The 26,380-nt window shown below is 45.5% G+C and overlaps 1 protein-coding gene across 1 annotated transcript in view; it reads left to right on the forward strand.

Moving 5' to 3' along the window:
- Window positions 1-26,380, forward strand: part of MYO1E (myosin IE) — a 208,231-nt gene that overhangs the window by 53,407 nt on the left and 128,444 nt on the right. The gene's annotated exons all lie outside the window — the stretch shown is intronic.

Below are 26,380 nucleotides of genomic sequence, written 5' to 3' on the forward strand. Positions count from 1 at the left end.
TTCGTGCCCCGGTCCGGGAGGATCCCACATGCCGCGGAGCGGCTGGGCCCGTGAGCCATGGCTGCTGAGCCTGCGCGTCCGGGGCCTGTGCTCCGCAACGGGAGAGGTCACAGCAGTGAGAGGCCTGTGTACCGCAAAAAAAAAAAAGAATGGTGCTTTGAGCACTAGGTGTCCCTAGCAGTAGTGATGACTTGCTTCTTCTGCTTCCGTGCCTTATTTGTGTTGTCCCTGGAAAGTCCCCCTCCTCCGATTGGCCAACCAAGTCCTGTGCATCTGCCAGGCCCAGCCTAAGTTCCCATTCCTTCACCTACTCTTTCCTGACTACTGCGCTTCACACTTGTCACTTCCCTTCTCTGAACTCTTCCAGTTTTTGGAATAAGCCATAGAATTAACTCTGCTGCCTGCATCATGAGCATGTTGCACGTTAGTCCTTTCCCCATCGAGACCAAACACATTTGATGAGTGAACGCGACTATGCCTCCTAAACTTTTCTGTGTGTCCTTAGCACAGGGCTAAGCACATTGTAGATGACTCAGTAACTTACTGATTGGTGAATGCTCAATGTGAATTCAGAGAGGAAATAGAATGCTGCAATATGACCAACTGATACTGCCTGATAAACCCACCAAATTTTGCTTCTGATGTGGTAACCCCTGTGACTTCTGTCCTCAGAGCCACAGATCCTTCTGCCTGATTCATCACTGCCTGGACTTCGGTCTTCAGAGAAAGGACGTTATGGGCTGGTTCCAGCTGGTGGACACCCAGAATGGTTGTCACCACTGTGCCTGTTGTCAACTGTGCATGAGAATCAGTCCCTGGACTCCAGGGCAGTGTGATGGCTGGAGGTCAGCGTGCAAGGAGAAATGTCGAGAGGAGGGGATGTTGGTGATGTGCTGGAGAAATGGGTTGGGACCAGATTCTGAAGGCTTTACATGGCTATTAGGGGCTTGGAGTTTGTCATATAGAAAATGGAGGGGTTTTATAACAAAAAAGGGAATGAGGTAATCAGGTTTGTTCTTTGGAACCGTAATGTGGAGGCCCCTGGCTTCTTATGGAGAAGGTAAGAAATTAGCAGAGGCAAACTTGTGAAGTAGAGTTGTTTTGATTTGAAGGCTTCTTTCTTTCTTTCTTTCTTTTTTTTTTTTTTGCGGTACGCGGGCCTCTTCACTGCCGTGGCCTCTCCCACTGCAGAGCACAGGCTCCGGATGCGCAGGCTCAGCGACCATGGGTCACAGGCCCAGCCGCTCCGCGGCATGTGGGATCTTCCCGGACCGGGGCATGAACCCGTGTCCCCTGCATCGGCAGGCGGACTCTCAACCACCGCGCCACCAGGGAAGCCCTGAAGGCTTCTTTCTTGATGGTCATCTCTTCCCACCTTTCTTTAGATACTGTTTTAGTTTCCGAGGGCTGCTGTAACAGATTATCAAAAACTGGGTGGCCTAAGACAACAGAAGCTTACTCTCCCACTTTAGGAGGCGAGAATCCAAATTTGGTCAGATCATGCTCTCCCTGAAGGCTCTGGGGAGGATCTGTTCCATCACTCCAATCTCTGCCTTTGTCGTCACATGGCCTTCTCGCTGTGTCTCTGTGTCTTCTCCTCTTCTTATAAGGACATCAGTCATACTGGATTCAGTCCCACCTAGTGACCTCCTTTTAACTTGATTACATCTACAAACACCCTCTTTCCAAGTCAGGTCACATTACAAGTACTGGGGGGTTAGGACTTTAACATACCCTGTTTTTGGAGGGGGACACAGTTCAACCCACAGCAGACACTTATTTGCTACACCTTATTGCCTTCGGGCTCACGGCAGCAGTGGGCTTGCTGCTGTAATGGGCCCACTAGTTAACTCACTGCTGCCATCTCCAGTAATACCAACAGCTCACTTAAGTAATCATGCAGGGTGGGTGCACAGGACCAAGCAGCAGCAGGTGGGGAACTGACCGAAAAGAGCAGTTAGGGTGCTGTTGCAGGTGAGAAATAGTGAGAGCTCGAGTAAGTTGTGGCTGTGAGAATAGACAGGAGCGGGCAGAGTGGAGGAACGGGTCTGAGGTAGAACCAGTAGGATTGGATGTGGGGGGAGGAGGGACTCAAGGCTTGTTCTCAGCCTGTTGGAAGATGTGAGAGTGAGTGTGTGTGTACAGGGATGTAACATCTATCTGTGTATTATATATGTATGTGTTATTTTGGGGGGGAAGATAAACAAGGCCTTAGAGACAAGATTTTCTTTCTTTGTCTCTCATCAGTTAACTCAAAAGATGCTGTATTGTGCTGGAAAGGAGAGTAATAAACTGGAAATGATATGGAAGAAAGTGAAGAGCAACCTTGGAAATCCATGGGGATTAAAGATATTTTTAAAGGGAAAATGGGGAAAAAAGAAAATTTTGTCCCACAGCCTTCTGAGAAGTTTCCTCTAAATGGTGTATAGTTGTCTCAGGGCAACCTTGGAAATCCATGGGGATTAAAGATTTTTTTTTTTTTTTTAAATATGTATTTATTTATTTATTTTTGGCTGTGTTGGGTCTTCGTTTCTGTGCGAGGGCATTCTCTAGTTGTGGCAAGCGGGGGCCACTCTTCATCACAGTGCGCGGCCCTCTCACTATCGCGGCCTCTCTTGTTGTGGAGCACAGGCTCCAGACGTGCAGGCTCAGGAGCTGTAGCTCACGGGCCTAGTTGCTCCGCGGCATGTGGGATCTTCCCAGACCAGGGCTCGAACCCATGTCCCATGCATTGGCAGGCAGATTCTCAACCACTGTGCCACCAGGGAAGCCCTAAAGATATTTTTAAAGGAAAAATGGGGAAGAAAGAAAATTTTGGCCCACAGCCTTCTGAGAAGATTCCTCTAAATGGTGTATAGTTGTCTCAGGGCATGGCATCCACTCACCTAAGTGGACTTCCTTTTTTTTGGCTGCATTGGGTATTTGTTGCTGCGCACGGGCTTTCTCCAGTTGCGCTGAGCGGGGGCTACTCTTTGTTGTGGTATGCGGGCTTCTCATAGCAGTGGCTTCTCTTGTTGCTGAGCACAGGCTCTAGGTGCGTGGGCTTCAGTAGTTGTGGCACGCGGGCTCAGTAGTTGTGGCTCACGGGCTCTAGAGCGCAGGCTCGGTAGTTGTGGCGCACGGGCTTAGTTGTTCCGTGGCATGTGGGATCCTCCCAGACCAGGGCTCGAACCCGTGTCTCCTGCGTTGGCAGGCAGATTCTTAACCACTGCGCCACCAAGGAAGCCCTAAGTGGACTTCTGACACAGCCCTCCAGGCCCTTCATTCAGGTCCGTTCCAGGCCACCCCCCAGGCTGAGACTGGGCCACTGGCTGACCTCGAGGGAGACTCACATATTCTATGTGAACATGAGCTGCCAGGTCCTGGCATCATCCTCATAATGTTCTCTTAACCCTTTAGTAGCTGGCTTTTGCATCTATTACCTGATTTGGTTTTCACAACCTTGGAACAATGGAAAATCCCGTGACAGGGCAGAACTGAATTTCAGTCCTTTTGGTTTTTTTGCTGGGAGTGGGGGTTAGTGTTTGCACAAGACACTCAACTTCTCAAAGCTCCGTTTTCTCATCAGCAGTGAACCAACAACCCCGTTCTTGTAGGATCATTGTGACGATGAACATCAGACAATGTATGTACGGTGCCTGGCTCAGAGCTGGTGCACAATACATATTAATTCCCTTTCCCCTCCTTTTCCATCTTCTTTCTCTTTCTTCTTCCAGGCTTTCTGACTCTTGGGGCCAGAGCTCTTTGCCATTCTATCCCACTGGAAATAAAACATAAATAAATTTAAAAATAGAGAAGTTATAAACAAATTCCTATAGAGGGTTTGTTTTAAACTCACTGGAATCAACGATAAATTGCATACTCATCCAAAGGGCTAGATTAGGGGTTTGGGAATAATTGAAGCAAACCCTGAGAGTGAAGGCGAGAAGGAAATGTCAGAATTATAATCGGGATGAATGTAGATCTAATTTGAGAGACAGAGCCTGCTGCTATCTCTGTCCCTTTCCCACTGTGGTCAGTCCCAGCTGCTGTTATCTGCTTGTTCTTCCAATAGAAAACAACTCTGCAGAGCCTCATCCTTCTGGCACCCAAGGTATTAATGCAGTTGCTGGCGGATCTGGTTGGCTAACCAGGCTCAAGTGCTACCCAAGGTGCTGGAGCGTGGCCACCACCCAGGTCATCACGGCAGCACCCCTGGGCAATGTCCACTTGGACTTAGTTTCACTCTGAAGTTAGAAAGCAGTGGCCTACATTTCCAGCTACATAAAACTGGGAACGTCGATCTAGTCAGGCCTGCTCCTTCAGCCTTCTGTCTCTGTGCTCTCCTGTGTTTCCCTGACAGCACTGCTTTCCCAGTGCCCTGCTACTTGCTCACACCCCATCCTCAAATCCCTGATCAGAGGTTCCGTGTCAGAATCCCTCCCACAGAGATGTTAGCTCAAGGTGCATAGATGCAGGTACCAGAAAGCTTACTGCCACGTTGCTCGTAACCCAAAGGGCCATCCACAGGGAATTTTGGATGGATGGCTTCTTGAGCAAGTAACTCACCCTCTCAGAACTTCTAGCTCCTTGTTTGTTACACGTAAATTACTAATATCTAGCCTGACTATGAGGACTAAGACATGATGAGTATGAAAGCACTTTCTAAATTGCAAATGGTCTTACAGATGTGAGGGATATGATGAATCAACAGTGAAAACAGCCCTTTGAGGCCTTTTACAAACAAAGGCATTTTTATATATTTAAAATCTTGCCACTCACAAATTTAATATTTGAGGTTTTGCCAACTTGGGGAGCAGTTGCATAGCAGTTTGCAGTTTCACTGAGGTGTATATATTTTCGTCCCTCCATAAATGTGAATATCTCCTAGGAGGATGAGAAGTGAATAGATGAAGTAGTAGAAGTTAAAATAAGATTACATGACAGAGTCTTTAAAGGTTCATTGAAACAGATATTTGTGCAGTATCTTTTTGCCCCTATCAAAGGGCTCTGGTTTATTGGGAGTGAGACAAAAAGGTAAAAATTAGAAATATACTGTGTAATTAGGTAAGCCATAAATACACTCATAAAACAATTAATAAGCATAGCAACAACAAAGAAAGCATACCAATATACACCATTATTATAAACAGATTCTGTAGCCTGGCACTCTAGAAGAACTTCTGGAATTAAGTTTAATTTTATTACATTTAAATGGGAAGAAAACAGTCCCACCCAAGACTATGCAGATGCAGTTACCAGTGGGCTTTATTGTTTGTTCCGGGTGTGAGTGTTTATTTCTCTCCCATTTAACATCCTGGATGTAGGTAGTGCAGGGTTGGTGTGGAGCCCTGCAGTTGTCTGGGGTGCAGGCTTCCTTCCATTTCCGCTCTGCCACCCCCAGGGTGTGGCACTGGTCCTTCTGGGCTATGGCCACCACCTGCCAACTTGGAGCAAGGGCGGTGAGGGGGTCACGCCCCCTCCCTTCTTTATGACGCATCCTAAGACTTGCACACACCCCTTCCACTTCCGTCACCTGGCCACACCTAGGTGCACAAGGATCTGGGAATGAATTCTTTATTGTGAGTAGCTATGTGCCCAACTAAAAGCCGGAGATTGTGTCACTCAAGGAAGGGAAGCACAGACGCTGGGGAGCAATGCGCAGGTGCTCCCACCGTTCAGCCTCCTGTCTGCCCAGGAGCTGACGGTAAGGGAGGAAGAGAGACAAGTCAGTGCAGGAAGATTGTGACTCAAGGCTTATCCAGTCTGTCAGGGAGCTCCTGTGGCAGTTTAGTGCTGATGATATTTTTGGTTTCACTAAGAAAAGGTTTTGTTTGAATTAAATTATTATTGAATGACCTTTTTGACTTTCTGTTCGATGTGAAGGCTGCTCAGAGGCAGCTGTTTGAGAATGAAGAAGCAAGTGCTGACCTCCTCTGGCCTGACACAACTAGACCTCGGTGCTGTTGGAGCCGGCCTGGTGCTCACACCCCTGGCCCCAGACAAGGTCCCTCTGAAACCATGGTCAAGTGAGGCCAAGCAAGGCCGCAGCGGAATTTCATCTAAGCACAGACTAAAACAGAGTTCCCGTACAACCCACAATACCCACCAGACGTCTTCTCCCCCGCTAGTAGGAGTAGCCGCTGCTTCTTTACCGTTTTATGGTCCTCTCTGTCTTCTAGTCAGCGATCCCTGTAGATAACATTTATTGAGATACTCAATCATAGAATTGCCACGCTTTCAGACAGCGCCCAATCTAGAGCAAACCCTTGTTTCCTTAGACTTCCCTAAAAACCACCCAACCAAAGCCAATCCTGGAATAGGTTCTGTGGAAGGGGTGATACTGTCCTGTACATTTAGAAAATCTGTGTTCGTTTAAAGGAGACTTGACTGCAACCTAGGGCCAGTTTCTTAACCTCTGAAAGCTTCAGTTTCCTGATCTATAAACTGAGGTTAGTAATATCAACTTCACAAGGCTGTGAAGGTGCTTTCTAAAATTACAGAGCACATTACAAATGTAAGGAAGGCATTTAATGACGAATTCTATTTTTCTAAAATTCGATTTGAGCCAAGTCAGTGAATAGCTCAGTTTATAACTTAATTTACATGAGTAAGTAATTTTGCATTCATAGTCGCCACTTATCTGTACTTACAAACTGGGAGCTGGATCCCTGGCCATTTCTACCCAGACCAGGGCAGTTTCAACAGAGCCCTCTTGAGAGGAAAGCTTTTCTGAAAAGAAGATAACAACTGTCATTGGAGTAGAGAAAATGAAAAAGGCAAAAGTCACATTATGATTTATTTTGTGTAATACCTAAGTAGTTAGAAGATAGCCCCCTTTTTTAAAAAAATTTATTATTTATTTTTGGCTGCGTTGGGTCTTCGCTGCTGTGCACGGGCTTTCTCTAGTTGCGGTGAGCGGGGGCTACTCTTTATTGCAGTGCGCAGGCTTCTCATTGCGGTGGCTTCTCGTTGCGGAGCACGGGCTTTAAGCGCGCAGGCTTCAGTAGTTGTGGCCTGTGGGCTCAGTAGTTGTGGCTCGCAGCCTCAGTAGTTGTGGCGCATGGCCTTAGTTGCTCCACGGCATGTGGGATCTTCCCGGACCAGGGCTCAAATCCGCCTGCCCACTGCGCCACCAGGGAAGTCCCAGCCCTTTCCCTTAATAGCCCTTGTAAAATTTTCACTGGGCTTCAGAAGTCTAAAGGAAAACTCTAGAACTAAGAAATATTTCAGGTCACTATTTCTCAGGGTCACTATCACCCCAGTTTTGTGAAGAGATGAAAAGAGGCTACCTGAAACAGTGGAGTAAGAATCCACTCTGACTTTTGCTTTATATGTGACCTTGGCCAAGTACCTGACCATTACTTTCCTCATTTAGAAAATGGAAATAGAGATGCTTGCCTTACAACTGCAGTTGTCTCTTGGTATTCTTGGGGGACTGGTTCCAGGACCTCTGCAGGTACCAATATCCTCTGATGCTCAAGTTCCTTTATTTAAAATAGCATAGTATTTGCATATAACCTAGTACAACCTCCCATGTACTTTAAATCATCTTTAGATTATTTATAATTCCTAGTACAGTGTAAATGCTATGCAAATAGATGCCAGCATGTGGCAAATTCAAGTTTGCTTTTTGGGACTTTCTGGAATTTTTTTCCCCAATATTTTTGGTCTGCAGCTGGTTGAATCTGTGGATGTGGAATCTGCGGATATGGAGGACTGACTGGACTTCAGCCATCACTCCAATAGGATAATGCATGTGAAAACTCTTAACTGTGAAGTGCCATATATTCAGGAAAGGAACCATTATATTCCTGGTGGTCGTATTTTATTGGGAGAGAGCCTGCAGGGCTGCTTTAGTATAACAGGCTTCATTAGAGTGCTGACTTTGTGCCAGTTGCGTGTATGATAAATTGTGCCACCACCCTTGCAAGGTCTGTAGAGGGCCAAATTAAAGGAGATGTTTGTGCCTCGGTGCCAGTACTTGGAGACATAACCCAGCTGTGGGTTATACTGCTTACTCCAAGGGGAAATCTAGAAGGCACCGTAGCCTCTCGCTTTTGTGTTTCAGACAATGGATTTCATCAAGTTGGCAGCTGATTCTACCAGTCAGATTTGGACTTGATTGGAATCTGAAATTGAAGGCTTTCTTTGCAGCATGGAGCTTACCTGTTAAGCTGGTTTCTAGAAAAACCAACCAGGGTGTCACATTTTCTTCTATGTGAGAATCAGTTAATATGGTAGGTAGCTTGGAGTGATGCTAAGGGCTAGTCTCACCAGACAACTGCTGAGAGCATTTCCTTTCTCCACCCTAGAGATGCTCTAGGCTAGTAGACTAAAGTCATAGGCCCTGGCCACAATGTCATTTTCTCTTGGGCAGAAGTGGAGATACCTTGACCGGTCCTTACCTTCCCACACCATTTTTACATTTGAATTGCCAAAAGTCTTATTTGCCTTCAATACCTTATCTTTACATATGTGTAGACCTTGTATATTCAGTTTATAATGCACTTTACATCTCATTGTTCTATTATAAATTTAATAAGATCAATCAAGCCCAAGCCCTGAGGGCTGCCAAGCACTGTGCTAGGTGGACTCTGGAGATTCAGAGAAAAGGGGATAGATTTCCCTGTCCACATGGCACTCACAGTCAAGTCAGAGAATCAGTTGTATTTACATGTAATTAATGTCAAGACAGCATGTCAAACCCAGCCATCGAGATGGGTCCCAGGTTTAGCACATTTCTCTTAATGGTCCTTTGAGTTTGGTTGTGACACTCTTTTCGTGGATGAGGAAAGTGAGACCAAGTGGCCTTAAGTGGCTTCTGTGGTCACCCAGCTAAAGTGGTCTGACTTGTAAGCACTGGCCTTTTCCACCCCTACACACTACCCTGCTGCTCTTGCCTTGTCAGCGCGCTTTCATAGCATGCTGACATATCAAGGTGACACATCAATGTCTCTGTTAATCATATAGAAGTTATATTTTGGATTGACTGCTCTCTCCAGACATTTAGGAAAGCACCTTAGTTATCTGGATACCTCCTAAATCTTACTTCAGTAGCTAACTGATCTCCTCATTGGCTGATGGTTTCTGTTCACTTCACGGTGTACTGTTTCTAACCTTTTCCTGCTTCACCCTTCCCCACATCGATGCTCATCCTGCCCAGGACCTGCCTGAGGTTTGAGCCAGATCCCATCCTCATTTCCTCCAGTGGAGGCATTACCCTTTTTTAGGTGTTCTTTGCACTATTTTAGAAACAGGTTTGAGGAAGGGGGGAAGGTACATTTTGCAAAGTATTCATAATTAGTGTGAGGGTGTAAATTCGGAGAAGTTAATCAAATGGTATCCCTGATTCTCTCTTGATGTCATCACAGTAACTCATTTATATGGCACCAGTTTACAAAGGACTTCCTGTCTTTTACCTCACTGATGCCTCACGAACAACCCTGAGAGGGTGGGAACAAGGGAGTTTAAATAAATCCCCCAGGCCACCCAGCCAGTAAGTGGCAGAAGAGGAAATGTGGGTCCGTTCTTCCAGCTCCTAGTCCTGGGCTTTTGCTGTCTGCCAAGTCACGGCAGAATATGGACTTAGTGATAATAAAGTTGGCCCCAGTGCTGAGAGTGGTCGCTACTCACTTTATTCCTTCCAACATCCAAGAGAATCTTCTCAATTATAAATGATAGCCTCCAGCATTAGCCCTGAAGACACCGCTGAGGGTCCCAAGTGCTTTCACCCAATTTCCAGGCTCCTGTTAAATCTCTGAGGGGCATGAGTGCATCACAAATGAAGGGTAGCCTTCAAGATTGCAGCCGAGGGGGATAAGATTTCCTAGGAACGAGGACATTTCAGAGGAAAGGGAAGGTAAACTCTAGTGACTGCCAAGTTGTCATAATATAAACGGGGAACTTTTTTTTTTTTTTTGCGGTACACGGGCCTCTCAGTGTTGTGGCCTCTCCCGTTGCGGAGCACAGGCTCCGGACGCGCAGGTTCAGTGGCCATGGCTCACGGGCCCAGCCACTCCGCGGCATGTGGGATCTTCCTGGACCGGGGCACGAACCCTTGTCCCCTGCATCGGCAGGCGGACTCTCAACCACTGCGCCACCAGGGAAGCCCGGGAACTTATTTGTAAGTGCTCAAATGTCCATATACATAGTAATTTGGAGTCCACATTTTCCTCCAAAGAGAATGCTTCCTGGGCTGTTGTGTACATTAACTAATGTAGGTCCTTAATTGAGGAGGGGTGTGTGTGTGTGTGTGTGTGTGTGTGTGTGTGTGCGTGCGTGCGTGTGTGCGTGTGCGCGCGCGCCTGCTGCCCATGGCATGTGGAATCTTAGTTCCCCGACCAGGGATCATACCTGTGCCCCCTGCATTGGAAGTGCAGAGTCTTAGCCACTGGACCTCCAGGGAAGTCCCAAGGAGACATTTTAAACAAATTCTGAGGATTTATATGCTGTCACTGCTAAAATGTAAAGAGAAAAAAATATATAAAACAAGCCCTCTCAAAGAGTTTGTTATTTCTATTACTCTTGTTATGATTGTGATTTTATCATTTGAATGTTCCCTTAGAGTTAGTCTATGAGCCCTTCAAAACAGCCTACCCACATTCTTCGTAACCATACCTCCAACCCAAGGTGAGCACTTTTGGAATTTCTTTTTAAATTAGACTACTGGAAGGCTTATAGCTAGTAAGCCATCTCGGGTTTCTAGATCTGCCAACTAGCTTATTGTCTTCAACCAGCATCAACTTCCTTTTTACATCACGTGACCCACTTCCAGATTTTAAAAACTGACAGCACCAGAGGTAGATTCACTTCCTCCTGTGATTAAGTCAGAGGGAGGGGTGGGTGGGGAGGATGGGTGAGTGAGAGTGGTGGTGGAGCCTGTTAAATGGTTTAAACTTTTGGTGGTGTCTTTTGCCCGTAAAGAGTTAGGAAAGGGGATGGCCTTCGGTGTGGGCAGGGTGGACAGAGCCCTGAGAACAGGAAAGCCCAGTCCACCCTCAGCCTTTCTCCAAGGACTGGTCTTGTCAGACCTACTGGTTGGGAAGAGCTGCCCTAGATTATCTAGGAGAGATTCAAGGGGACCCGAAGCCCAGGCATTTAATGCCTGCGCTTTACTTGATGATAAATTGTAGTGTAGCTAATTGATCTGTAGGAAACAGTTGCTCAAATGCCTTTTCAGCTTCTCAGTGGCAACAAAGTATATGTGACAAAGCTCTTACATTAAAGATTTAGAGATTCCAGTTAGGATATTTAAAACCTTATGCCAGGTGGGAGATAGTATCGTATACCTCACACCAAATTGCTGAGTCTTACAGCTGGGCATTGAGATTTTTTTAAAAGCAGTGTTTGAGGTGGAACAGAACAATTTTTAGAGAAAATGTAGTCAACTTCATTTAAATGGCATAAATGATGATTATAGCTGATTGTTGTCTGACAGAGTTTGGGCTGGTGTTTCTAAAATGAAATTAACTACAGAGTTCTTGAAATGCGGTCATCAGGTTAGAATTCAGTTGTCTGCGAAGATCAATGATTTCTGTCTTCTCAGCTTACCTGGCAGGTAGGGGTAATATATCACAATTAGGTGTGAAGTGCATTTGCATTCTTTTTTTTTTTAGTAGTCACCAGCGCATTCAGTATTTTTACGTAATGAAAGAATTGAACATTATGGCAACAAAATTCATTCTTCACACTGGAACTACCACTGCATACTTAGGTAATTAATTGGTAAACCTTTCTATCTTAAAAAAATAAAATAAAATCAATATATCGGGCTTCCCTGGTGGCGCAGTGGTTGAGAGTCCGCCTGCCGATGCAGGGGACACGGGTTCGTGCCCCGGTCCGGGAAGATCCCACATGCTGCGGAGTGGCTGGGCCCGTGAGCCATGGCCGCTGAGCCTGTGCATCCGGAGCCTGTGCTCCGCAAGGGGAGAGGCCACAACAGTGAGAGGCCCACGTAACAAAAAAAAAAAAAAAAAAATCAATATATCCCCAGGGCCTGGCACAGTACCTAGCAGAGGTGTTTTTTGTTTTTTTTTTTTTGTTTTTTTTTTTTTTTTTTTTTTTTTTTGCGGTATGCGGGCCTCTCACTGTTGTGGCCTCCCCCGTTGCGGAGCACAGGCTCCGGACGCGCAGGCTCAGCGGCCATGGCTCACGGGCCCAGCCGCTCCGCGGCATATGGGATCCTCCCAGACCGGGGCACGAACCCGTATCCCCTGCATCGGCAGGCGGACTCTCAACCACTTGCGCCACCAGGGAGGCCCTGTTTGTTTTTTTTAATAGATCTTTATTGGAGTGTAATTGCTTCACAATACTGTGTTAGATTCTGTTGTACACCAAAGTGAATCAGCCATATGCATACATGTGTACATATTTCCCTATATCTCCTCTCTCTTGCATCTCCCTCCCACCCTCTCTATCCCACCCCCCAGGTCGTCTTAGAGCACAAGCTGATCTCCCTGTGCTATGCAGCTGCTTCCCACTAGCTAACTGTTTTACATTTGGTAGTGTATACATGTCGATGCTACTCTCACTTTGCCCTAGCAGACGTGGGTTTTTTTTTTTTTTTTTTTTTTTGCGGTACGCGGGCCTCTCACTGCTCTGGCCTCCCCCGTTGCAGAGCACAGGCTCTGGACGCGCAGGCTCAGCGGCCATGGCTCACGGGCCCAGCCGCACCGTGGCACGCGGGATCCTCCCGGACCGGGGCACGAACCCGTGCCCCCTGCATCGGTAGGTGGACTCAACCACTGCGCCACCAGGGAAGCCCAGCACACGTGTTTTTGATGGGGCTAAAATGATTGAATCAGTGAATGACTGAATAAGTGAAAAACATAGGATGAGGTTCAGGAAAAAGACCACAAGAGCAGTTGTTATTAAAAGACTGCCATCGCTGAAATTACTATTATCGATGCCAATTCTCATTTATGTTTATGAATCTTTAGGAATTTTGGAGTATACTTTATAGCCCATTACTCTAGTTAAGAGAAGAAAATTCTTTTTTTTTAAATATTTATTTATGTATTTGGTTGCGCTGGGTCTTAGTTGCAGCTCCAAGGCTCCTTAGTTGTGGCATGCGAACTCTTAGTTGCAGCATGCGTGTGGGATCTAGTTCCCTGACCAGGGATCGAACCTGGGGCCCCTGCGTTGGGAGCGTGGAGTCTTACTCACTGCGCCACCAGGGAAGTCCCAGAAAATTCTTAAATGTAAACTATTTACCTAAAAAGTGTAAAACTTTAATTTTTCTAATGGTGTTTCAGCAGTCGTTCTTAAAAATCACTAGCCTTGGGCTTCCCTGGTGGCGCAGTGGTTGAGAATCCGCCTGCCAATGCAGGGGACACGGGTTCGTGCCCCGGTCTGGGAAGATCCCACATGCCGCGGAGCGGCTGGGCCCGTGAGCCATGGCGGCTGAGCCTGCGCGTCTGGAGCTTGTGCTCCCCAACGGGAGAGGCCACAACAGTGAGAGGCCTGCGTACCGCAAAAAATAAATAAATAAATAAATCACTAGCCTACATATATATTTCAGGAAGGGGCTCCAGGCTTGTGTAATATTGACAGGGCAAGAGAATCTTTGGTTGCCGAATAAGCTCCCTGGTCTTCCTTTCTGTGCTAATCTGCTGTAGAGACGGTTCAGGCTTCTTTCTAAGTTTCTGTCCCGGCCACTCCGGTTGTGGAAGTGGCCATCTACTGGTAGCTCTTGTATAATAAAGTCCTCTGAGGTAATATTTCTACACAATCATTTTTAGCCAAAAGAAACTGTTGGCGATCTCAGGTGGTGGCAGACTCCCTCATGGGAACGAGAATGGCTGGAATGGAAGGTAGGGCATAAAGAAGGTCTTCCCTCTTTGTGGCTCAAGAACAATTGTGGGCAGCCTCTTGGAGCTGCTCAGTTGGATTTCACCCTTTTCACCACGTTGTTCTTTGCCCTTGACCCCCTTGTCCCCACCTGGCTTTAAGCTCTCTGGTCCAAAAGGACCGACTCCATGTCCACCTTTTAAATAGATACTCTTTCAGCAGCACTGCAGCTAAAGAAGAGAGGAGGGATGGGATTGGTGTGGGGAATGAGGCTCATAGGCACATTGATGGAGGGAACCAGAGACAAACGTCCCACACATAACAGCTTTGCATATGGACAGACCTGATTTCCTTGTATGCATCTTTCTATGGGGCTGTCTGGGCCATTAAGAATCACCCTGGAAAAAAATTAAAAAAAAAGAATCACCCTGACTCATACTTCTGGTTTTCAGTTCCACTTCTAGGAATGCATTATTCCACACCCTGTGGAGGTGGAACTTGGTGTCACAGATGAGGAAGGCAGCCCCCTACCCCCTCAGCCTATCTGGAACCCAGCAGGTGTGAGGAAACCAGCCACCACGTCTCTGAGAAACCCACAGAGATGCTCCATAGCCCTTGTCTGTCTGAAACACGTAGCTTCTGAGAATAAGGCGTTCTCCCTGAGTCCCAAATAACTGGGCTTGAAATTTTAATTCTGTCAAAGCTGGTTGTCAGAATTTGATGAGGTGCAGAATAGGTACATAGTCTCACATTTTTATCTCCCCACAAATTGCTTAGCAGTTACAATAGGAATAAAAAATAGAAATAATATAATGGAGAAATGGGACAGTACTTAATGAAATGATAAAAATGAATACCACCCACAAACATGATGTACCTCCAGATGTGATACCCTGAGAAGGACACAAAATCACTTGACTCGAATTCTAGCCCAACATGCAAAAGCTGAATCTATTATGAGGAAACATCACACAAACCCAAACTGAGAGAGATTCTATAAAATAACTGGCCCGAATTCTTTAAAATGTCAACATCATAAAAGACAAAGGAAAGCTAAAAAGCTGTTAGAAATTAAAGGAAACTAAACAAATACAAAAACGAAATGCGATACGTGATCTTGCACCAGGAAAAAAAAATCTTGTCAAAGGACATTATTGGGATAATTGATGAAATTGGAATATTGACTTGGATAAAAAGTATTAATGTGACATTTCCTGAAGTTGTTCACTCTGGTTATATAAGAAAATTCCCTTTTTAGGAAATACATACTGAAGTATTAAGGAATAAAAGGGCATGATGTATACAACCTATTTTTAAATGGTTTAGATTAAAAAAAAACTATATATACACACACAGAGACAGAGAGAGGGACAGAGGGGAAGCAAACGTGACAAAATGTTACAAATTGGTAGAGTATAAGAATTTTTTTAACTTTTCTGAAATGTTGAGATTATTTCAAAATAAAAGGTTTTTTTTAAACCATCCTTTCGGGCTTCCCTGGTGACACAGTGGTTGAGAGTCTGCCTGCCGATGCAGGGGACGCGGGTTCGTGCCCTGGTCTGGGAGGATCCCACGTGCCGCGGAGCGGCTGGGCCCGTGAGCCATGGCCGCTGAGCCAGCGGGTCCGGAGCCTGTGCTTCGCCACGGGAGAGGCCACAACAGTGAGAGGCCCGCGTACCAAAAAAAAAAAAAAAAAAAAATCCTTTCATTTTCCTACCATCAAAAACAAATTGAACAAAGTGCCCAGTTGTTTCATCTACCCTGGGATGGGTCAGCAATCAGCTGAAAGGGCTGGAAAGAGACTTCTGGCCCCCTCCTGCCCCCTCATTCTTACTCCCAAGTCAAATGGCCGGATGTGGATGATTCCTGCAGAGACACCAACCAACAGGTCCAGGCTCTATTTCAAGGGCAACAGGCCCAGGGAACTGCTAGGTGAGATTGTTCTTCTCCGCATCTCAGCCCCAGAGAGCCAAGAATTCTCTCAGCAGCAGTAATGGTGGCCGCAAATTGAGGTCAGTAGGAAAACAGATCTGTTTTGGGTTGTAAAGTCACACATAACGCGCTGAGTGAACAGAAAAGAATGTACCCCAGTGAAGGGACGGCCTGTGAACTCCGGGTCTGGTTCTGAATATTCTTACGATGCCTAGCATAGAAAACAGGAAACATCAGTTAAAATGGGAAATGGCTGTGGGCTGAATTACTGTAATTCCTCGTCTTACTTAGAAGTTGGCACGGAGTAGGCCTTCATCCACAGCCTGACGTCTCCTGCTCTTCAACGTCTTGATAATTTTGCCCTTTCTTAAGGGTGGTGCGTTACCAAGCAAAGAGGCTCTTAGGCTGGAATTTCTACCTTTAAGTATGCTTAGAAATTGTGTTTTTAAAGAGCTGTTTGTCCCCCCGCCCCCCACCGTCTCTCGGTTAAAAGCAGCCTGGCTCTGCCTCTGCTTCTGGTTCCCTCCTCCTGCCCCCTCTTGCTTTCTAAGTAGGCGAGATCCAGCACACAGAGCGACTCACAGCCTGGCTTAATAATAACCCAGCAATAAATGACATAGCCATTATCATGCTAGACGGATAAACAGAGGGACGTTCCCCGAAGCTGTGAGCCCAACCACAAATTAGCTTTTCAGTCCTCCCCGCATCTCCACCATTCCTTTGGGGTCCTCTAAAGTATCAGGGAAGTTCTGGCAGCCTGTCCAAGCTGTAAAATGGAGATAATTATTCCTGCTCACTGCCTGCCTCGCTGAGTTGCTTTAGGGCTCGCATGGGATGATGAATGGCGAAGTAGCGAGACACTGGAAGCAATATACAAATAAGAGGTGGTGTTAGTTCTCTTACTGGATGAGGATCTGACTAAAGTAGTTTGGGCCCGTGCCCTTTGGAAGGAGGACAGTTTTTCTGGGTGACCTGGGCTGCACCCTCTGATGGGCAGTCCATCTTGGCTGTCTGTTTCTTGTCCCAAGTGCTCCTCCGCTTGCCCTTCTGGCTTTCCTGCGGCCGCCTCTCTTTTTCCTCTCTCTCTGTTCCATCTGTTGGTTTTCTGCCTCACTAATGAGAAAGTAAGCTTGATGAAAGCCAAAGTCTTGTCTGTATGGTCTGCAGGTGTTACCCCAGTGCTTAGAATAGCGCTTGACTCCTGGTAGGCCCATAACTATTGGAATGAATGAATGAATGAACGAACAGATGAAATGCTTCCCATCCTCAGTTTTCTTACCTCCTGTTGGCTTCCTGCTCATGCCCATGATGAGAACTTGTAGTAGCCAATGGTGGACTCCGGGCCCATTTCTTACTCCTAAGCTCCAGAACTCCAGATCCAAATGCCCAATGCCTATGTGGAAAAAGCTCAAGAAAGAAGGGATTACGAGTGTAGGTTCTGGAAGCAGAATATTTGTTCACTGGTGTTGATCTGGGGTAAAGGATGTAACTTCTTTCTGCCAGGGCTTCCTCGTCCTTAAAATGGGGATTAATAATAATGCTGGCCTTATAGGTTTGCTGACACAATTAAATGATTTAATACATGTAAAGACCTTAGAATGTTGCTTGGTACATAGTGAGCCCTCAGTAGAACTCACTGGACAGGGATTTTGATACTGGTTTAGTGTTCCATCTGGGAAATTGGGGTGACTGCCTTTTCTTCATATAAAAGGGGCACTCTTTATATGCCGAATCCTGAACTGTTTTCTCCCAGCGAAGTGCGGGATTATTCTTTGCTTGTGCTATTTGGACCATGGGTACCCGTGCAGCCCCTGCTCAGCTCTAGAAAAGTGCATTCTCAACTCAGCAAACATGGTGGCTGCTGAAACAAGTCATGAACTGTGGGACCCCAAACTCCCCTTGGTCTGCAAACTCCCATTTTCCCACCACCCCCCAGTCTAGGGGAAGATACTGTACAGGTTCACTCTTCAAGCTCTGGCTTCTAGAAATTCAGTCCCTTCTTTGGCTATGTGGATGATTTAGGCAGCAGGTAGTGGGTTATGTTCAGATAAAAAAAAGATCCCCTAAATGGGGAGGCCCCTGTTCATGTGCCGTCTTGTTTGTAACTGTAGTCCTGTCACAATTCAGTGGAGATTTTCATCACCCTGGTCAGGAAATTCATGGTGAAGGTTACTACAGCAACCTTCACTCTGCTCTGGAAAGCATATCACTTACAATGGGGCCTTTCAGCGGTGGGGCCCCGAAGCTGGGCAGTGATTTGGTCTATTCAGAACACAATGGGGCAAAACAGAATAGAAAGGAACTATACATTGTTTCAGGCTCCCGCTGCCATCTGTAGCATTGTGCATCGTTGTCCATCCTTGTGCCCAGCTTAAGGTTTGTTTCTCCCGTAACACACTTTTAATTTCACGACGCACATGTCTGCCAGTTGAAGTGCATTTCATGGAAGTTTAAATAATAGTAACAATTCTATAGGGGTGTGCAAACTCAGCCAGAAAGTGCTACAGAAATACCTTTGAGAAAAGGTGGTATAGGCTTTTGATTTAGAGACAAGGGAAACACAAACTGGGTTTGTTTAAAAATATTCAAACCACTCTTCGATCGATTGCCTTGGACTCCTGTAAAACAGCCACAGACAGATTTTTTTTTTTTTTAAGGGAGAAAATTTTTAATGACAGGAACAAAAAAATAAAATAAAATCACCCTTGCCCTTATTCACAGCTACTCAAAACAAACCCACCCACTAAACAGAATTTATCCACTGATAGTAAATGACTGGTTCGCTTACATTTTTTAAAAAAAAACTAGAGAATGTTACAGAGGTTTTTCAAAGCTGAATTTAGTTGTTAAGCATGTGAGCAGTAGTTGTACCAAGCAAAAGAACTGTGGTTTCCTTAGAATGGAAGTTGGAAAGAAACTTTTTTCTTCATTAATTTTTTTTCCTTTAGTGCATTTACGGTATTTTATTTATTCACATGGCTTGCCCCATGATCAAACAACTTTTCTTTGTTGTATGCTTATATCTCTAGGGTTGTTTCATGCCCTTCCCTTCTTTAATGTTTCCCGTATGTTTAATTTAAATCATTTGCCTTTTATCTTTCTCAGGATCTCAAGCTCTTTGTCTCTTTTCTAACCTTTGTACTCTTCTTGCTGCACCCAATTTTAAAAAAAAGAAATTGAAATGAGCTTTTCTTCTAAGTGCAAAGCTAAGATACTTCTGTATCTTAAACCCAGCCAACCTGCATCAAGCAAATGGTGAGTCCATTTTGCTTTTGATTCCAGTGAACCTTAATTGACGTGTGGTCACTCCCAGGTATCTTTGGGTGTTGGTTATTTGATCAGTAAGTAATACTGTGCTTTTGGCCCAACTCCCAGGAAGAGAAGGGGTCACAGCCAGGGAGAACATTAGAACTGCTGGCGCTACATTTCCTCATATTTTGGGTCTCAGGGTTCGGGTAGAAAGGAACTTCTGTGCACTTGGGAGCAGAGTGTAGCACAAATCCTTTCAGCATTTCTGCAGCCAGAAGCCATGCAAATGTTTTTGCAAATCCACTTGTGATCTTGCTGGCAGTTTTTGAAAACAGCCCTCTTTGTGAGGCGGTGATGTTGACATTGATTTTCTATTCACTGTCCTGCCCCAAAGTGAGCACACTGTTTTCTATATAACTGGGTGGGCACACTCTTCTCTACCTAACACTGAGAGCAGCCTCAGTGTGTCTCAGTTCTGGCATAAAGTGATTTCTGTTATTACTGCTTTGGGATCATTTGTGTGTCACTTCCAGCCCTCTTGACTCTCATTCCCGTCCCTAGTACAAGGAAGACCAGAGTTTGTTACCCGCTCTTTGCAGGGCTGGGAGCGGCTGTGGTTTGGCTTTGGAAGCTCTGTAACAGGTTCCTCCAGCAGATCCCTAGCTGGGACTGTTTTGGCTGAACGAGAATTTCTGTGAGGTTATTTTTAACCTGAGTGTCTTTATTGTGTTGAGAGGCACCTTTGCCACAAAGGAAAACCATCATCTATCTGGTCCCAAAAGAATTTTGAATGAGAAGCCTGCCCTTACTGAAGACCAGGGTGTGGGGCTCTGGCCTTGAAATTGGCCGTTGAGGAGTCCTTTGAAGGTAGAGGCCCAGTGTCGCCGGGTGGCTCCAACCCTTTGGCCTCTCCACTTCACTGAGGCCTCTTACTTACACCCATTGTCTTTGCAGGAGTCAATCCTACCTGTGCCTAAAACACCCCTGTTGAGAGCAGCAATCTCTGTTCCCGAGCCAAGGTAATACTTCATCCATCTTGCCACGTGGAACCTAAAAGGCAGTTCCAGGCACTGCATTTGAAACCTTGCTATCAGAGAACGGCTCCCTTGACACACTTTCACAGAGTGGGGAATCCATTTTGTTTGTCTTCCATGGCCTCCACGGAAGCTGCTGTGGGTTTCCAAACCCACCAGTACAGATCTGGACTCCATGACTCTCTTTGGCCAAGTTTTTCATCTGTTACACGGGGATCAAGGTACCTCCCCAATTCTACAATTCCTTTGAAAACAAATGAAACAAAGCACCTAACAGAGTGCTTGGCACATAGTAGGTGTCAAGAAAAGCAGTGCTCATTCCTTGCTCCCCGACCACTGTGGACCACACCTCTAGATGACGTGGGTTGCCTTTTTGATGCTGTACTATATTTCACAGAATACAATGAGCAATGGGTAACAATCACAGAAACTTTCTTGGATTTTCTATGGAGTTGTGAACTTTAAGCTGGTGTAACCCACCCTGGCCTCATAATCACATCAGATATGGTTAACTTGTGTTTTGTTTTCAATTTTAGTGATTCTGGCAGACGAAAGTTACTACTGGAAGGAGCACATGGAATTCTATAGAGATCTCTAGTTAGATTACAGCTTTTCAATTTCTTTGGGCATTTCCCCACATTTTCTGGAGATTGCCTTTCTCCTTTACCTACTTGTTTCTGATTTTTAAGCCAATGCTTTGACTTTTTTTCCCCTCCATAAACAGAGGCCTGTATCTTGGGTAGAAGGCAAGGGGTATTAGGAAAGTGGTCCCCTAAGTGCCGAGTCTGTGCACCTTTGCATACAAGATAACCCACTAGAAAGCAGATATTAAAACTTCTATTTACATTTATCTTAATATTAAAACCTAGGAAGAAATTAAGCTCTTCAAATATTTACTCTTTGGATGGACACCAGTGCCCTTATGCAGTCTGATTGCCAGAAGGTTGTGGTTCACAAATGATCATGTTTATTTGAGTAATTTAAAATATTTAAATGCCTAGACTCATTTGATTGTTTTTCCCAGAACTTTTGTGGGTGATCAAAACCTTTGCTACATACAGGCTTGCTGGGGAGGGGCTGGTGGTAGAGAACTGCCCAGGGCTGGACTGGGAGCTGGAAGACTCGAGTTCTAGTCCTGGTTCTCCTGCCAAGTAGCTTGCACCGTGGACACGTACAACTTCTCTGGGCCTCAGACTCCTCATCTGTACAGTAAGAGCTTTGGACTGGTTGATGAATAGGCAAGGCCCCTTCCAGCTGTAACATGTTCGGATTCAGAATGTAAATGTAGAAGTATTATGCCCCTTTCTTACCCCTCTTCCTTTGTAGTTTGTTTCAACCCTTTCCCTTTTTTTGCCTGTAAGGCATCAGTCCGTGACTCAAGTGGTCCTTACTGTAGTTCATGACAGGCTTCCTTTTTAGTTGGTTAAATTCCCAATGTGTCTTCTCTGGCAATGACTGTCTTTCTTCTACTCTGCCATAGTAGATCCCTATTCCTAGGGACTCCTGGGATTCTAATGTCTCACATATTATGTAATTATGCATCGCTTGAGCATCGTGAAACTGTAAGAGTTCCATATTTCTTTACTGAATCTTGCCTCTGCCAATATCTTCTTATCGGCCAGATTTGAGATGACAGTATTCTTTCTTAAAACATCAGATATGCAATCAGAGCACTGGTTCTGGCTACCAGCATTCCCAGGTCACTTTTTATTATTAATAACTTTACTTAACACTTAGGGTAGGCCAGACAGTATAATAAAACCTCTCCATGCATGATCTTATTGAATGCCCTCAAAAGCCCTGAATGGTAGATACTGTTATTATCTCCATTTTACAGAGAAAGAAACTGAGGCTTAAAGATTGGAATCCTTGCAATGCCATTTTTATGGAATGTCCTTGAAACATTTAGCTTCCTTAGAAGTCTTTCCACTTGTAGGAGTACTAAAACCTCTATCCATTTAGAACCCCTTCCCCTCAGAGAGAAGAAACTACTCTGTTTCTCTCTCTCTGCCTAACCTCTCTTTACCTTCCTTTCCAATTTCTGTTTTTTAAAAAATCTGTATTTGCTTGCAGCTGAACGTTAGTAAGGATTCACGCTGGTCAGCGGAAGGCAAAGTCTACCTGTTGGTGGCCTCCCCACAAACAGGAAGAGCACAATAACTAGGGTCCTGGATAAGTTCCCAGTGAAGCTGTGCTGATCTCCCAAATTGTTTTGTTTGTTTGTTTTTTGTTTTTGTTCTTTTGCAAATTCATCCACAGAACTTGCTTTTTGAACTGAGGAGGGTGGGTGCACAGCAGGTACGTGGTAAGAGCCCCTTGGAAATTCTGTAGGCACCCAAAACATAAATACAAGATATTCGTGTCTCTGCTCCTTGCTGCGCAGGCGCCCATGCCTATTCACACCCTTGCGGCCCGGTGCTGGCCTTCCGCAGTTCAGCTGTGGTTTCTGAGAGAGAAGCTGATAACAGGAGACATACTTGCTGAAGTGTGAAGGTTTGGGTCATGAGAAGAAATGGCTAGGTGGGTCCTGTGTCCTCCACCAGGTGATGAAAGGGGTGAGAGGTTGGACCCAGTGTTTATCTTCGCACGTGGAGCTGTCCTGAGCCTGCAGGACTCTTGGGGACACCCACCCGCAGTGCCATTTAGGGGTGCTCTGGTGGCTTCTCCCCCTGAGATGTGCACACAGAACCCTCCTCTCTGCCTCCCTGACAGCCAGCCTCTCTGTGGCCCCAGATCTCTCTGGATTTGGTGAACATGTCTGGTTTGTACCCTAAAAGCTCCTAGACAAACGCCTTATGGCTCCATTTTGCCCCTAGAGTGACGTGGCATCTCTGTGCTGCAGATCAGGCCAGATCAAGCAAGCAAAGGGTCTAGCTGTGCCCACGCCAAAACCAGGAGAAGGTGCTGAAGGCATTTCTCAGTTCTGTATTTCTTTGTTCGTTGTTGGCTAGTGACTGTGGTGCTTGGGGGACGCCCCCTTGCCCCTGCGCTCGGCTTCTATCCTGGACTTAGTATCCCCCATGGCTAATCCACGACAAAGGCTGCCTGTTCCCCCAAGACACCCCTGATCAGACCCCTGATCACACTCCCTTCTCCCCACCTATCACATTCTGAAGCTCACATCCTGAGTTTTCTCCTTCAGATATGCCCAAACAGTTCATTTTTCAGAAAAAGTAAATTACACTTAAAAAAAACATCAAATGAGTTGATTCTCTTGTGTTGTCGTACCTCCAATATTTTGAGTGATATAAATAATACATGTTTTGTAATCAGTGCAGAAAGATGCTATGAATGATAGTGAGTCCTGGAAGACTGTTTTTAATTAGGTTGATATCAATTCTGCTGCAGTCTGCTAAGTCTTTACATATTTTTCTTTTTCCACAGAACAGTGTTTAAATTAGAATTTCTTCCATAGTACAGAGGAATAGCTCATTTTAAGTGACAAGGAATTGCTCTATTATCTCCCTGTTTCTATTTCCATTTCAGTTAATAATATGAATAAGAACCATCAGCGCTGGTGCTTCCAGCTGGTCTGCATCATTACTTTGGCTTCTTAATTCAATTAAAGAAATTTACTGAAGAGCTACCATTGATTGCTTCAGGGACTGTAATTTTTAAACCAAAAATTATGACACATAGTCTGATAGGATTTTGTTTTCTTGGTTTATGAATCTATTAACGAAAGTCCTGTCAGTAGAGGTGCAAAAACTAAATCACATTTACATGTAAATTTAATAGACTACCTGAATTGCGAAGAATTAAATTCCATGAAACTGACCTTGCCAAGGTCACAGAGCTTATACTTGAACCCAAGTCTGTTGATTGTAATAAACTGCTGGATTAGCAAGAAGAATGGTATCCCCCAACCTTTGTACTTGAAAACAGGAGTGACGACAGGGAGGTCCCTGAAGGGACTGATAAATGCTTGACATGTTGTCAAACTAGCAGAGCTGCAGCTGAAAAGACAGAGACTGACATCAGTGTGACTCTTCGTCATTTGTTTGATTAAAATATAAATAGAGGCAGAAGTAAAATGAGCATGTGTCATATAATGGGATTTCACCCATTTGGTTCATTTTATTTTGTAGCTTGAAATGTCCTCACCCTGTGGTCAAAATTAGCGTGTTTTCCTTACCTGGCTGACAGTGGCAGTTAAGAGAAGGAGAATTGTCTTTAAGGGCAACATCTCTTCCCTTTGATCTTCTGGGCTGGGGGCATTAGGAAAGCTTTAGAAACTTCTTTCTTCCTTGGGGCAGACTCTGGACCCAGGACCCCCATTTACCCCACTGACAGCTGCCACAGTGACATACACCTGGTTCTGAGATGAGCCAAAGCCACTGGGAATTCATTGGCCCAACTAGTACTGATTGAGCCACGACCGTGTGCCAGGCACTGCCCTGCAGGCTGGGGACTCGGCAGGGAGTAGATGTACTCCCAAGGCCACGTAGGGCCAGACTGCTTGCTCTGTGGGCTCCTAGATGCTGGGCTTTGCACACGGTACCCTATGTACCAATAATAAAAGTATCTGCTTCATGCTGTTGTGCGGGGAAAAAAAAGTTGATACGTGGCAATTACTAAACATGCAATAAAGCAATTACTGTTATCTCTAGCATTATTGCTGTTTCCCACATCCACTTACTTATTACAAGACGCAGTAGGTATAATGATTAAGTGCAAAGATTTGAGAGCCAATTGGCCTCAATTTGAAGCCCAGCTTCTGGGGTTGGGCAAGTTAGTTAACTTCTCTGTGCTTCATTTTTCCTGCCTGGTAAGGTTGTGAGGATTAAATAAATTATCATGTATAAAATGTTGCGAACAGTGCTGGTATGTAATGAGAATTAGCTGTTGTACAAGAAGAATATTCTCCCCCGGGGAGAGAGCCACTACCCTAGATTTCCTAAAGATTGAGAGGAAGAAGGATAGAACAGGGCTGATAATACTTGCAGAAAGTGCTTCCCTAGAGAGAAAGAATAAATTGCAGGTGCCCAAGAGAGAATTTCCTCGTCAGCCTCAGGACAAGCCCTCACCCAGAGGACCGATAAAATGTCCCATGTGTGGCTGTTTTCTGAGGCGAGGGGACTAGAGGAGGGCCCTGGGGATCCCTGATAGAAAGTGCAAGGGATTTGGGATATGAATTCAGAGCAGTTTCTACTTGTGAAAACGAAACCTAGCCTCTCATCTGCTACCGAAAGGGGAATCTAGTCTTGCCAGGTGAGATTTTTCCACGGCAGAGAAAAATACATCTGGGAAATAGAAGTCATTTAAATTCTCTATGGCTAGACTTGAAATTGGTGGGAATGGGCCCAGGAGAAAGGGACAGCAGGTCCCCACGTGTGGGATATGGCACCAAGGTGCACGGGAAGGTCAGTGTGTCTGACCCCATGTTGTGTATTTTAAGTTGTTTATCTTCATTATTATTTTTTTAAAAATAAATTTATTTATTTATTTTATTTTTGGCTGCTTTGGGTCTTTGTTGCTGCGCTCGGGCTTTCTCTAGTTGCAGCGAGCAGGGGGCTACTCTTCGTTGCAGTGCGCGGACCTCTCACTGTGGTGGCTTCTCTTGTTGCAGAGCACAGGCTCTAGGCATATGGGCTTCAGTAGTTGTGGCATGTGGGCTTAGTAGTTGTGGCTCGCGGGCTCTAGAGCGCAGGCTCAGTAGTTGTGGCGCATGGGCCTAGTTGCTCCATGGCATGTGGGATCTTCCTGGAACAGGGCTCAAACCCATGTCTCCTGCATTGGCAGGCAGATTCTTAACCACTGCGCCACCAGGGAAGCCCTATCTTCATTATTTAACACACTGAAGAAATAAAACTGGTGATTTTATGGAGATAGTTGTTTAGGATTTAGCCAAATTAAAAAGGACAGTTTATATAAAAATGTGACGCATAGGGCTGGTGCAACTTGGATACAGAAGAGTTGTAAAAGTTGTTGAAAATGAGGTTTAGGAAATGTTGGAGTATAGTGTATGCACATGAAGGCCAGAGCTCAGTGTAATCCACTGGGGAGGACATATCATCTGTGGGGCAGCAGTGAGGGAAGGGGGTCTCCTGCTTCAATGGTCTTAATACTGAAGGAATTTTTAGATTGAAAGAGGTCCAAATGGAACATGCCTTTACAAATCGAAGAGGAGATTACCTTGCTTTGCAAACTTGTGGTCTGGTGTGGGCAGCTTGATGGGAGCTGCTTGTCAGCCAGGACACTCACCCTCATCCTGTTTGGGACGGGGGGTGAGGGTGTGGGGGTGGCGGGTGGAGGCAACAGCTACAAACATTATCACAGCAAAGCCTCCAGAACTGGGCGATCATCAACCTCACCAGTAAAACCACTGTACAGTTCCTGAAGTGACATTAATACATGGTACAATGCTTCCAGAATAACCGAAAGCTTTATAATAT

Source organism: Mesoplodon densirostris, chromosome 4 (genome assembly GCF_025265405.1).
Source record: "Mesoplodon densirostris isolate mMesDen1 chromosome 4, mMesDen1 primary haplotype, whole genome shotgun sequence".
NCBI lineage: Eukaryota > Metazoa > Chordata > Mammalia > Artiodactyla > Ziphiidae > Mesoplodon > Mesoplodon densirostris.